This window comes from Danio rerio, chromosome 9 (genome assembly GCF_049306965.1).
Source record: "Danio rerio strain Tuebingen ecotype United States chromosome 9, GRCz12tu, whole genome shotgun sequence".
NCBI lineage: Eukaryota > Metazoa > Chordata > Actinopteri > Cypriniformes > Danionidae > Danio > Danio rerio.
Window position 1 is genome coordinate 10,581,204 of NC_133184.1, and position 13,858 is coordinate 10,595,061.

Genomic DNA, 13,858 nt, shown 5'->3' on the forward strand with positions numbered 1-13,858 from the left:
TTGTAAAGATATTTGTGTATTGCTGTTCATAGTGTGATTTGAATCGCAAGATTTGTGATCTGTTACACCACTAAAATGAATCAATCAATCTAACTAAAAACATAAGTTTTATGTTATATTCATTCATCCATCTATTCATTCATCTATCCGTTTAATGTCTATAAAACAGTCTAGTATAATATGACCTTTAATAACTGCAATAGTAAAACAAATCAAATTACTAAATGTGTTATTACTAATATTTATCTCGCATACACAATTTTAAAAACAACTGTTACTTCAAATGAAGTAAATATTGCCTTTAGAATTGATACAGTATATATCTAATCTAATTTGTAATCCTAATCAATCAAGCAATGATCTTGCCAGACTGTCAAATTGTTTTAAATAGTTAAATGTTTATAATATCCATCTAATTGTAATAAATGTTCTTTCAAAATCAATACTGACCTTACAATCATAAATAGGGCCATCTGTGACATCTCTATTTCTGCAGAGAATTTTGTAAAAAATATATTATTTATTATGAGAGATTTTGGGAGTATATAAAAACATAATATATGAAATAAAAAAGATATTTTTTTTACTTTTATTTAATGTTTACAATGAAAATCCAATTAGATTCTCTTATTTGTAAAACAAAGCAAGTCTCTCATATAACATATCCACGAAAAGAAACAAAATATGACTTTACAAACTGCACTGTAAATAAATCATATGAACATTTTAATATTACTATTATTATATCACAATAATATTCATGAAATTAATTTAAAAACTGAATAAATGCACAAGTAAATAAATAGACTCAATGATGGGCTAAAAATCTGTGCAAATCTGCTGTTTTCTTGGTATCCTGGGTGCAAAACAAAGTTGAACACAGCTAAATGGGCAGGTGTTGATGGACTCGTCTGGTCATTCACGCTTAGACCATTTTGTATACCACTAAATCGAAGAACTGGGTGAGAGAGATTCCTTTACAGACACAGAATCTGTTTAGCTTTCACCTTCCTTCAGCTTACTACCTTCTTTATGAGTTCTGGCCGAAGTTGTTTGTGTGTATTATATGTGTGTATATACTCTTAAAAAAATGTATTACTTAATGCATTTGTAAAAAAAAAAAAAAAAAAAAAAAAAAAACTTTTTTTTTATTTGTCAAAAATGTATTCCTGAATAAATATATCTTTTAAGCATGAACACAAAAGGTAGAATGTAGAAAATACTTTAAGGGCTGTACAGTTGAGGTGAAAATCATCAAAAATGCTGGAGGTGACTGGCATTTTTATTTTATTTATTTTTTTATTTTTCAAAAACTGCTGGTAGAGAAAAGCATAAGTTAAAACCATCTATTATTGTCACTTCAGAATAAAGTAATGTCCTTAAAAATCAGTCCAGCACAATATGACCAATAATAAAATGACAATATGAGGCTGATTGGCTGACAGCTCCACAAAAACCACACAAAAGGGTCATTCTACCCTGCTAAACCCCTACAATACTCTACAATATATCAGTGAAAAGCTACACTGGATTTGTGAAAAGCTTTCATATCACACAATGAGAAACCTCTGCTTAGCCATGTTGTCCAACCAGATTTATACTGTAAGTGTATAATTCTATGAATGTTAATTTGAAAACAAAATAATAAAATGAACAAATAAATAAATCAGTTTATAACAGTTCTCTGATTACTTCATTCTTCCAAAATAAATATAAAAACATCTAACATGAAAATATCATTAAATAGTCATACATCATTGATTTCCGGCCATGTCTGAGATGCAGCTGCAGGTTAATCTGCCACTTGTGAGTCTTTCATGCACAAAAATCTGCTCAGGTGATTGCATAATAATGCATTCACAAACTAATTACATCCATTAAGATCATTAATCTAAAATAAAAACAAAAACATATCACATGGAAAATCATTAAATCAGATCAAATCCAATATGTACTATTTAAAAATATATTTAAGATCCTTTAGTTTTAAATACAATAAAAAGGTGATATGAAACTTTATTAAAAGCTGTAATGATTACATTTATGAATAAACTTATGACGGCCTTTAAAAGCAGTCCAGTATATGACCCATAATAACAACAATAAGACAGCGAATTAATCATCATGCTAAAATGTAAGTTTGTGTGAATTTGATAAATTGCTACAGTAAATGTGTTTACCATAATGGCAAAGTGGCTCATTGGTTAGCAAGAAGGATGCTGGTTCAAGTCTCGGCTGGATCAGTTGGCGTATCTGTGTAGAGTTTGCATGTTCTCACTGTATTTGCGTGAGTTTCCTCCGGGTGCTCCCGTTTACCCCACATTCCAAAGACATGTGGTACAGGTGAATTGAATAAACTAAATTGGCCATAGGATATGAGTGTGTAGGGCGGTTTCTCAATACTGGGTTTCAGCTAGAAAGGGCATTCACTGTGTAAAACATATACTGGATTAGTTGGTGGTTCATTCCGCTGTGGCAACCTTTAAAACAGAGACTAAGCTGAAGGAAAATGAATACATGAATGAATGTGTTTACTATTATTCTAATTTATCCACACATTTGTAATACCTTTAAAAATGATGAATATCCATAATAATAATAACAATAATATTGCCACAAAAACTATAAAACCACACAACATGGTCACGTTAACCTGCAAAACCCCTATAATGCATTAAAATACACGAATAAACAAATACACTACCTTGGTAAAATACTCAAATGTACTGGTAATGTGAATTAAAACACATAAATAAAACATTTAAAATGTTTTAATAATTATAATATCACCACAAAAACCATAAAACCACACAACACGGCCAAGCTAACCTGCCAAACTGCAGGTGGACACAACGCGCGCAGGACAGGGCAGCCGGAGCGACTCCCTTCAGATTCAACATGCCTGAGTTGAATCGAACAGCAGTTCATCGAACTTGCTTAAACTAAGCAGCCGTTTTACAAAAGTTGTGTTTAAGGGGAAAACAGGTTAATCCTAATAAAATATTGGAGGGCGCATGCTGAAAGGCAGAGGAATACGTTGTCTTTTGACAGCTCGCGACTTGTTTTGGCACTTCATTTAAATGGACACCAATACTCTGATTTCAATATGATTAAGATAATACTTTGATTAAGAGTCTACCATGTAAGCAGCGATTTTTGATTACCTTAAAGGACCACCAAGTCAAGAAATGCGGAGGTTTTTCTTTCCGTTCGCCATGCGGTATTAAATTCCATTAAAACAAAAGACAAAAGATAAAAATGAAACAACCGTAATTGCATGAAACTCTGGAGGAAACGCTTGATAGCCTGGTGATGAGACATTTATTGTTTTATACTGAAACTTGCCTTCAAAAAGTGCTTCCTTGGTCTTATCCATATTTCTTTGCATGTTGAACACACAACGGCCACAACAGGAAATAAAATAACTGCAACTGCGTTAATTGTATTAAATTGTTCAAACGCGTTAAATATTTCAAATTAATCGCATGCGTTAACGCACTAATTTTGACTGCACTAATAATAATAATATCGCCACAAAAAACACAAAACCACACAACACGGTCAAGCTAACCTGCCAAACCCCTGAAATGCACTAAAAGACATGAGTAAACAAATACACTACCTTAGTAAAATGCTCAGATGTACTGGCTAAGTGCTTTAAAACACAATATTAAAACAATTCAAAATAAAAAAATAATAATAATATCACCACAAATACCATAAAACCACACAACACGACCAAGCTAACCTGCCAAACTCGCTATGCACTAAAATTCATGGGTAAAAAAAAGACACTACATTTTTAAAATACTCAACTGTACTGGTAAAACACTTTAAAATACTGATCATACTATAAACAATGAGAAACCCACAGCTGAGTCACCTTGTCAGGCCGCTCTTATAATTGAATGAATAGATGTCTCCTCTAAGTGACATGCAGTGAGCGTGGGGACCCAAAATGGCAGCTATTTCTCTTCATTAGCTTCAGTTGCACATGGAAAAGAGGAAACACAGCTTGGCAGAGACCTCTCAAGCAACACTGTACACTTCCACACATTACCGACTCTGAGACAGCGGAGCCCAGACTGGGGAATTGGGCTATAGCGGGCAATTAGAGCGAGGAGATGGTGGTCTGTACCTGAAAGGGAAGGCTGGGACTCATCACTTTAGCTGTGGCAGTGAGGTGAACAGCTGGATGTCGGAGGGCCGCTGAAGCCGCTGGCAGCCGAATGCTCCTCAGAAGCTCTCTGTGACACGGGGACAGCAGATAAACACGGCCTCTCCTCCTCCCCCTGATGCATCGTCTGCCAGCTAATCCTCAGTGGCTCCCCCTCGGGAAGATCAGAGCGTGAAAGATGTGTCTGTCACAGCATCACCGACCGCGAGGACAGATAACCCTTTGGCGATTGCAGGATGAAGTATCCACTGCTGGAAATTCCTCGCAGGAACTGTCCCGAAGCCAGCAGGCCTGAAAAAGTGGAGAGAAAGAAACGGGTTCTGGTTGGAAAACACTAAAAATAAAGAGCAGAAGTTTTGAATTTACAGAGTTTGGTTTTGCTTATGGTCTAAAATCTCACTTAATGTGTTAATGTGTTTGGCATCCATAAATACAATTTTTAGAAAAAAACATTCCTTACATTTATATAGCGCTTTTCTGGACACTCAAAGTGCTTTACACATTTTTGGGGGGAATCTTTTCATCCACCACCATTGTAGCATCCACCTGGATGACGCGGCGGCAGCCATATTGCGCCAGATCACACACCAGCTAATTGGTGGAGAGGAGACAGAGTAATGAAGCCAATTATGATATGGGGATGGTTAGGAGGCCATGATGGACAGAGGCCAGTGGGCAAATTTGGGCAGAAATGTTTCGACCACAGACATCCCATCCAAAAAACAACACTGAGCAGTATAGTAAAGTCCTCTTCACTATACTGGGGTGTTAGGACACACACAGACAGCCGGTTAGGCTGATAAATAGGGGGGCTAATAATTCTGATTTCAATCGTATATAAATATAACATTTAAAACCAGGCTATATTAACAACACAAATATGACATTAAAATCATTCAGTGGTTAATATTTTTATAGACATTTTAACATTTACACATGTAAAACCTTATTTGAAGCATGTCTTATTGTTAATAACAATAATACATGTTTTTATTAATATTGTTAAATAAAATTAGCCCAATATGACCAAAATTGTAAATGACGATTTGAGGTTGATTGAATGATTCCATTACAAATGATAATAATAATAATAATAATAATAATAATAATAATAATAATAATAATAATAATAAATAAAACATGGTTTGATTTTGTTTTGGTATAAAACTGTCTGAGTTGCCTTGCTGCTTCCGCTTAAATGTCATGAAACCTTATAAATTTAAACAGTCTCGGCACTCGGTGATGGAAACAACTCACAGATGTGACAAAAAATAGCACTCAGCATTGATACATTTACTGAGTTTGGTATAGTTTTGTTCTAAGACCTAGCAAGTTGGTTCACTGTCTCTTTCTAAATGTCATGAAACCATATAATTGATCAGTCTGGAACACTACGACATAAACAACTCACAGATATAACACTTAGCTGGGGTGAATCCACTGAGCTTGGTTTGATTTTGGAATTTGGTTTACTTTTGTTCTAAAACCTTGAGTTAACTGTCATGAAACTTTACAAGCGAATGACACTCTACAGTAGGAACGACTCATAGATGTCACAAAAATAAAGCTCAGGTAGATCCAGTGGATTTTGTATAATTTTGAAATTCCGGTTAGTTAGTTTGCTGCCTCCTCCTTAATGTCAAGAAACCAGAAAATCAACTCACAGATGTCACAAAAATACAGTTCTAAACACCTGAATTGACTGTGTTCAGTTTATAAACATAAACAGTTATATATGTATACAGTATATATATATATATATATATATATATATATATATATATATATATATATATATATATATATATATATATATATATATATAAAACAACAACAACAATACAACAATACATCTACAATACATTTATTAATGTTACAATATATTTGTTAATGTTAGTCAATACATCAACAAACGTTAACTGATGAAACTACAAACATGTTTGATAAAAAAAATAAAATAAAATAATGACTGGATGTAATGAAATAAATGCATCACAGAAAGTAACATTTTGGCACTACAACTACAAATCCTACCACACACACCTGTTCCGGTTCTCCTTTGATTACCCACATACAGCTGAGAGCTGCTCAAGTACTAATTACACAGATTATATAAACAGCTCACACTGACTCATGCATTGCTGAATTTTGTTTCTGTTTCTGAGCATCATGTATGTGGTTCTTTGCCTTGTCTAGCCATGTTTTGACCCTTGATTTGTTTTACCGTTTATTTTATTTCTTTGTTGTCTGTACTGACTTTTTGCCGGTTTTGGACCACAATCTTTATGCGGTGGCGGGCAAAGCAAGGCTTTAAGAAACACTAAAATAGTCGAAGCAAATGTGTCGAAGTTTCAAAAGTTTCTCTAGTGACACCTAGTGATCATTTTAATGGATTCCTCTGGAACAGATTCAGTAAAATATTATTAAGCAAATTGATGTATTAAACCCTTGTTGTAGAGTTGAGGCTTCAAGTGATTTTGTAGACCAGTGAGAGTTCCAGACTAGCATGCTAAGCTAATGAGTTCGAATCCAGGGTGATACAGCGCAAGCTCTGTGATTGGTCAGCTAGGTGATGCTGACAAGTGTGGGCAGAGGTGAGAGATGTGCGAGCCCTATAACGTGTTGAGTCCTTTGAAGGAGCTCCAGATGGAGACTGTTGCTTTGTGTTTGTTATAATTGAAGTTGTTGCAAGTGCGCAGATTTTATTTTTTATTTTTCCTCAAACGAGCGAGTTTGAGCCAATTATACATTAAGGAGGCGCTCAGAAAAAAACAAAACACCAGTGAAGAAACTCGACACAGAGGAACATAAACACCTACTGCCAGTTAGCGTTTCGGAAGTGTCATTGCAGAGGAACACAAATGTATAGTATAAGTATAAATGCATGCTGAAGTATGAACCAGGCTTTAGTCTGTGCATACGTAGTCCACTAGGCCAGTGGTTCTCAAAGTGGGGGTCGGGACCCCCCGAGGGGTCGCGGGGCAATGAAGGGGGGTCGCCTAGTGATTTCCAAAAATCTATTTATTTTTATCAAACCATAAGAATTAACATATTTTATCCATAACTATACTGAAAATAAAAATAGTCGTTTATAGTTACTATATACTATATAGTTACTATAGTAGCTTATAGTTACTAGTTCTATTGGATTGCGACCCCTGGGGTAATTACATTATATTAAAGGCAGCAATAGCGTCAGATGCATTTTGATTTTATAACATCAGGTTATACTTTCTGGCACATTTAAAGCACTGACACAAATTTAATTGGTGTGTCTGCCTTATTGCATGCAAGGTTTCTGTATTTATAACCACCTCAGAGGATATTGGGGGTCGCGAGTCACTGGCGTTTTTATTTTGGGGGTCGCGGGCTGAAAAGTTTGGGAACCCCTGCACTAGGCTACATGAAATAGAGATTTTTCTGCGACCCTGTCAGTCAAACGCAGATTTGCCAGGTCTCAGAACACTTCTGAAATGACAGATGTATTGAATCGCTTAAATCACATGACCTGGTGTTTTAATTCTGATTCGAAACACTTTCATTTCGGGATCTCACCGAAACGTCACTTTGATGTCAACCATTCCTACTTTTATGCTCCTGTTTGCTACATGTTTGACTGTTGACTACTGTTCTTTATAAACTGCATGTGGATCCTCAGCTCTGTTATCCCAGACCCTTATGTGACAAAAATGCTTAAATAATCAAAAAAATAAATGAATAAATAAATAACTCAAACTTATCATTATTTAAAAAAGTAAGATTGCTGAAGTAATGGCTGCTGAAAAATCTGATTTACCATGAAATAAATAAATTAAGTGTTTTATTAAGATAGAAAGCCAATATTTTAAATTGTAACAATATTTTTTAATGTTATAATCCAAAGTTTTTTGACCAAATACATATAGTTTTGGTGAAAAATAGCAGACATTTTCCAAAATCCAAGAATATTTCCAACCCCATTTTTTTAAATATATATATATATATATATATATATATATATATATATATATATATATATATATATATATATATATAATTTTTTTTTTTTTTTTTTTTTATATCTAAAGTTTTTTTTTAATATCTGTTTCATTACACAATGTCACTGCAAGTGAATGTACTGTATGTACTTATTTCTAGGACACAATAAATGTTCCTTCAAATAAAAAAAGACAAAATGTCCCCTAGAACAACTGGTCTAAGTGATAGAAGGTCCAGTACCTGAACCTGCATTCATTTCAGCTTTCAGATGCTACAAATCATTAGCTAAGGCCATCAGAAAAAATTGTCTCATTCCGGAAAGTTTCAGTCCTCACAGTGGGATTACGGTGGCACTTCATCGGCTGTCATCCACCATCAGAGACACTAAAAACAGTAAAGAGACTGAGTCCTGCTCGCTTCTGTTCCCTCCTCATGGTTGACATTCAATGATTACCTGTCAACACTGCATGCCGGACTGGCTCTGGCTCATCCTGCTGATTCTTTCATTCTATTAACACCCCATGCCCTCCTTCCATCTCTCTTCTTTCTAACCCACTGCCATATATTGACTTCCAATGCTACGCTCTACCTCCCTCCGCCAACTCTGACCTCTGTCTTATTTCCCAGGGCTTTTAAGTGCCCACCATTGTGTCCAAAATGGCTTTCCCAAACTTCAAGCAAGTGGCACATTTCAGTTTGAGAAGGGGGGGTGGTGATGCAGAGAGGATTGTACTGCAAAGGGAGAACCTGATCGATTCATTCAAGCGATTTCAGTCACACTCCAGTGGCCAGAAGATATAGCATATAGAGATGGGTCTGGGAACATTGCTTCCCATAAAACTCTCGACGGATAGTGACAGGTTCAACTCTCCATCTTGGATTATTAATGCACTGAAGATTTTATTTTCAACAAGCTCTGCAATCCCCAATTTCACCTTTTTATATTTGGGATAAGAATGTTCTGCTTGTTTGGAGTTTTTTAATTAGAAGATCTTAGCCGTTCTGTTGCTTTTATAGTCTTGTTTTGTTCCAACATGCTTAATGTTTATGTGTTTTATTGCTTAACATATGGGCAGAATTTTATGCAATAGGACAACTGGATGAGTGACAGATTGGAATGATTGATGAGGATGGAGGCGGATGTTATTAAATATAGTTCTGCACTGCAAAAAAAAAATGCTTTTCTTAAAGCTTGTCTCTAGTTTCCATTTGAAAAAAAAAAAACGTAAATCAAATAAAAGATGATTTTTAATCAACTGTGGTCGGTGGTAATTCATAACATGCAGTGCAATGCCTACTGGCATTTTGAGAGCCTATAAATAAATAAAAAACATTTAGAGGCAACATAAAAATATTATTATATTGTCTCCTGATTATACAACAATGCTTTATGAAGCAAACAATCTGTCTGTGCAGGAAAATGAACCTTTAAGTGAGCTGAATATCAGGTTTGGGTGAGTAATATTGGAACTGACAGTGGATATAACCAAGAAGCACAAATATCAGCCAACCATTTTAATCATTAAACTCTGCGGTCAATAGTGCTGGAGTTACTGGTGAATCTGATGTCTGTAAATGTTTTAATAATATTACAGTATCTTCCATTTGAAATGTGACTAATTCATGCTTTCATTGTGGCTGTGCTAAAATAAATTAACACTGATTATCGAAAAAATGTGGGGTGACATTTAAGAATTAAGACTATTATTAAGAAAGTAATAAATTAACTAAATTTAAAAATAAATTAATGCTGATTATCGAAAAAATGTGGGGTGACATTTAAGAATTAAGACTATTATTAAGAAAGTAATACTTTTATTTAAGAAGCATACATTAAATCATTCAAAGGTGACATTAAGACATTAAAATACACTGATACAAAGTTGTTTTTCAAATTAACCTCATTCTATTTAACAAACAACCCAGAAAAAAAATGTCATGGTTTTCCACAAATATACAGTATTGACAGAGCAACTGTTTTCAATGTTGATTAAAAAATAAGAAATTATTCTTAAAGGGATAGTTCACCTCAAAATAAAAATGTACTCACTAATTACTCCACGTCAAGTGGTTACAAACCTTTAATGGTGTACTCACACTTTGTACAGTTCCCTCGAACCGGGCCAAAGCACACATGTCCACCCTCCCATCTCCCCTGATGGTACGCACTCACATTACAATCGGGGGCACGCTTACATCATCGATGATGCGCTGGTCAGAAGCGCTCTCGCTCAGCACAGTACAGATTTCTTCAGTTATATCGCTTTAGTCATTTGAGATGCGGTGACACGCAGTCAGATATTTCGCCGAACAGATCGGCCACTTTTGATGCTCATAAACAATTATAAAGCCTTCGTGCTGCAGGAATTAGGAGATTTGCTGAAGGTGTGCAGCTGTTGTGCAATGAGGGGTTTGCGTCTTTTATAAACTACGGCAGTTTACGTTTACTGAACAGTAGGAATTATTGAATAATCCATATAAAACAGTCCATTAAAAGTCCTGTCTTGCTTTCATTTTTGGGCTTTGGCACGTTTTGCACTCACACACAAGCATACCGCACCAAAGCCCAAGTGAACTGTGCTCAGGTGAACTGTGCTCCAAGCGAACTGAGCCAGATTCAGTGCACTCACACTTCTCAAATGATCCAGGAAACGGGCCTGGGCACCGTTCGGATAGCATAGTGTGAGTGGCCCTAAGATTGTTTTCTTTTATCATTATTATTCAGATGGTCATTATTCAGATAGATATTTTGAAGAAAGCTGAAAACGTGTAACAATTGACACACATTGTAGGAAAAACAAACATGTGACCCAATGGTTACAGGTTTCTTTAAAATATCTTATTTTGTGTTTAACAGAAGAAGAAAAGTAAAACAGGCTTGTAAAAAGGCGAATGTGAGTAAATGATGACAAAGTTTTCATTTTGGGGTAAATTAGTCATTAAGCTGATCTTGAAGTAAAAATGGCTTTTACAGTACATCTGTTTTATGTCACAGATTGACTAATGTAATTTTTATTTTGGTTGAATAATGCCTTTAAGCGTTAAATCATAAAGGGACACTGAAGATAGGGGTCATGGCAGCTGAAAATTCAGCTTTGCTAACATACAGTGTTATAACTTTTTAAAAAGTTTTCTGTAATTTGCTGTAAAAATGTATACACAGTGCATGCAAAAAACATTCATAACACTTCACTTTTCCCCATTTTTTATGTTACAGCCTTATTCCAAAATTGATTAAATTAATTTATTTCCTAAAAATTGTACACACAATAGTCCATAATGACAATGTGAAATTTCTTTTTTGAAATTGTTGCAAATTTATTAAAAATAAAAAAAACCTGAAAAATAACATGTACATAAGTATTCACAGTCTTTGCTCAATACTTTGTTGATGCACCTTTGGCAGCAATAACAGCCTTAAGTATTTTTGAATATTTGGAGTACCTCTATCAGGTTGGATGAGAAGCGACGGTGTTCAGTCATTTTCAGTTCTCTCCAGAGATGTTCAATATGATTTAAGTCTGGGCTCTGGCTGGGCCACTCAAGGACATTCACTGAGTTTTGAAGCCACTCCATTGATATTTTGGAATGTCCTGCTGGTAGATGAACTGTCGCCCCAGTCGAGAATACTCTGAAGCAGGTTTTCATTCAGGATGTCTCTTTACATTGCTGCATTCATCTTTCCCTCTAGCCTGACCAGTCTTCCAGTTCCTGCTGCTGAAAAACATCCCCACAACTTGATGCTGCCACCATGGATGGTATTAGCCTGGTGATGAGCAGTGCCTGGTTTTCTCCAAATGTAACGCCTGGCATTCACTCCAAAGACTTAAATTTTAGTCTCATCACACCAGATAATTTTGTTTCTTATGGTCTGAGAGTCCATCAGATGCCTTTAGACAAATTCCAGGTGAGGAGTGGCTTCAGTCTGGCCACTCTACCATACAGCATTGATTTGTGGATTGCTCCACAGATGGTTTTCCTTCTGTAAGGTTCTCCTCTCTCCAAAGAAGAACGCTGGAGTTCAGACAGAGTGACCATCAGGTTATTGATCACCTCCCTGACTAAAGCCCTTCTCCTCCGATCATTCAGATTAGATGGTCGGCCAGCTCTAGGAAGAGTCCTGGTGGTTCCAAACGTCTTCCACTTACGGTGGATGGAGGCCATTGTGCTCATTAGAACTTTCAGAGCAGCAGAAAAGTTTCTGTGACCGTCTCTAGCCTTGTGCCTCGAGACAATCCTGTTTAGGAGGTCTACAGACAATTCCTTTGTCTTTATGCTTGGTTTGTGCTTTGACGCGCACTGTCAACCTTGGGACCTTATAAAGACAGGTGTATGCCTTTTTTAAATGTCCAATAAACTGAATTTACCACAGGTAAACTCTAATAAAGCTGCTGAAACATCTTAAGAATGATCAGCAAAAACAGAATATACCTGAGCTCAATTTAGAGCTTCACAGCAAGACCTGTAAATAATTATGTACATGTAAATTTTCAGGTTTTATTTTAAATAAATTTGCAATGATTTCCAAAAAATTATTTTTCACATTGTCATGAAGTGGTATTGTGTGTAGAATTTTGAGGAAATAATTGAATTTAATAGATTTTGGAATTAGGCTGCAACATAAAAAAATGGGCAAAAAAAGTGAAGCGCTATGAATACTTTCCCGATACACTGTAAATTAATAATTCATTCATTCTTTCATTAATTAATTCATTCAATACATTCATTCATTCATTCGCCGTAGTCTCTTATTTATTAGGGGTCGCCACAGCGAAATGAACCTCCAACTATTCCAGCATATTTCTTTTGCAGAGGATGCCCCTCCAGCCACAACCTAGTACTGGGAAACACCCATACACTCTCGCATTCACACACAATCATACTCTATGGCCAATTTAGTCCATCGAATTTACCTATACCGCATGTCTTTCCACTGTGGGGGAAACTGGAACACCTGGAGAAAACATGCAAACTCCACAGAGAAATGCCAACTGGCCCAGCCAGGACTGGAACCAGCAACCTTTTTGCTGTGAGGCGACAGTGATAACCATTGAGCCACCATACTACCCTTTATATAAACTCTTAACAAATTATTTTCATTATATAATCCTTCAGAAAACATTCAAAAGAGTGACCCCAAACTTTCTATAGCACACTATTCAAACACTACATTTTTCGTCTTCATTTAAAGCAAACAACAGAGCCTTGACCCTTCTTTAGAAAAAAGACAAATCCCTCACAGACAGACTCTCCATTCAGTCCTGTTAATCTATCCTGGTAAATCTCTCAGATAATTCAGATCTCCTGCGCCGATGTGCAAAAATCAATTAAATGGCCAGCGGTCATGGGAGAAGGCCATTACACTTTATCATGAGTTTGCAGGGAAGTCAGCAGAGGAAGAGAGAGGAGTAGTGGACGGGTCAGGGTTGTGAACTCAATCAACTCTCTGGTTATTGTGAGACCCTCAAACCCATGGGGCCACTGTCATCCTGTCGCCACTGACTGGCCCTGCTGCAGGTGCTTAGACATGGATGGTTAAACAAGTGTAGGTACAGGTCGGGTCACGTTGCACGTTGATGGCCTAAGAGACGAAGAGGGAATTCATATGAGAAAAGCCTTACAGCCTCTGCCAGGAAAACAAGAGGATTTCTGAGGTATTCAGAAAACTGTGATGTTTGTTGATCGTTGTATGACCAGGCTTTC

General features: G+C 36.0%; 1 protein-coding gene across 4 annotated transcripts in view; it reads right to left on the minus strand.

The window, feature by feature from the left end:
* The window catches only part of thsd7ba (thrombospondin, type I, domain containing 7Ba), a 402,275-nt gene that overhangs the window by 298,755 nt on the left and 89,662 nt on the right, over positions 1 to 13,858 (minus strand). For all 4 annotated transcript variants that reach the window (XM_073912504.1, XM_073912505.1, XM_009304519.5 and 1 more), the window contains one exon: positions 4,139 to 4,468. The gene's annotated coding sequence lies outside the window, so the exon portion shown is untranslated. The remainder of the gene's footprint in view (positions 1 to 4,138; positions 4,469 to 13,858) is intronic.